The 1,278-nt window shown below is 40.8% G+C and overlaps 1 long non-coding RNA gene across 1 annotated transcript; it reads right to left on the bottom strand.

Moving 5' to 3' along the window:
* Positions 1-248: 248 nt before the first annotated feature.
* Positions 249-989, bottom strand: LOC307152682. The gene is made up of 3 exons (XR_013820031.1): positions 789-989; positions 656-722; positions 249-351 (listed from the first exon to the last, which is right to left on the bottom strand). It is a non-coding gene; the product is annotated as an uncharacterized lncRNA (long non-coding RNA).
* Between the last annotated feature and the right edge of the window lie 289 nt (positions 990-1,278).

Raw genomic sequence — 1,278 nt, 5'->3', positions numbered from 1 at the left:
GTTACTCTTCAATGCACAACGTTATGTAACCTAGCCCACTTAATGAGCTCACAGGTAAATCATGTATATAAAATAAACCAGCAGTCAGGACTTTGGTATAAACGCTTTTACAGAGCAGTTTTATTTAACAAGTGCCTTATAGACATATAAAAGACACCTAGTCATCAACAGAACAAAATAAACCAACCCAGGCAGTACACTGAGGTACAAGTGGAGTGAAGAAATTAATACTCAAAACAAACCATTAATTCACCACAGCATTTACCTCTATGTGACACCCTCACACCAAACCACTGCATCCAATGAAAGTAAACACCACACGTGCGCCCACTGTCCCTCAAGTGCAACCGCCTGGGAAAAGAACAAACAAAAACACATTTAAACAAACAATTCAGCAATCCTTCATTCTCATCCTTCATTCCATTCTCATTTCCCTACAAATGTCATCAAAGAGAGACTCACTCGACATTTGCTTGTCACACTTAAAACACTGTTTTACGCGAGTTCAAGAACTCATTAAAACCTCATATTAGATAGAAACAGTAAGAAACAAAACTCTAAACAGATAACAATCGGTGCCAGTCCTACAATAAAAATGCACACGTTAGTACATTTATAAAACAAACAATTTAATAACTATCGATTCGGCTAATACCTTGTTTTAGTAACTTGTGCTTTCCAATGATATTAGTCATCAGCCCCGCTCATGAAGAATCAAAATGCTGCAAACAAGGAACATAACATTACACTTAAAAAATACTAACTAAAACCATAAAAGCAATTACTACCTTGTTTTAGCAGTTTGCATTATACACTGAATCAGCTCACCCCTGAACAAACAAAGAGCCCAGCTTCCCGTTCACCTTCTCGTCTACTGATCGTTTGTCTCACTTTAAATATGTTGTTTCACCTGGTCTTAATTGGTGTGATTATTAATTCTAGCACCCTTACCAGTCATGCCCCACACAATTCTTCCCCAGGTCCTAGTGTCCACCTCTCTGCCACATATCTCCCCCTCAAATTTCGTCGACGTCCCGTTTCTAACGGACGACTCGGTCGTGGCAAGTGATGTGGGTTAGAATGCTGGCCTGCTGTCACTCTTGAAGTTCTCCTCAACTCTTCTTGCCGTCCAGTTTCACTTTGGACCGTAACTTCAGGCTGGTCGTATCCGCTCCGCTGACCCTCCGATGAGGAATGTGCAGGAAACACAGGGTTATCGGGATGATAATCTGTCACAGTACGGAAAAACACAAAAGAATGGTTAGGACCCTCCGGATC

The sequence above is a fragment of the Squalius cephalus genome, assembly GCF_949319135.1.
Source record: "Squalius cephalus genome assembly, chromosome: 24".
Taxonomy (NCBI): Eukaryota; Metazoa; Chordata; class Actinopteri; order Cypriniformes; family Leuciscidae; genus Squalius; species Squalius cephalus.
This window is presented reverse-complemented; position numbering and strand designations above follow the sequence as displayed.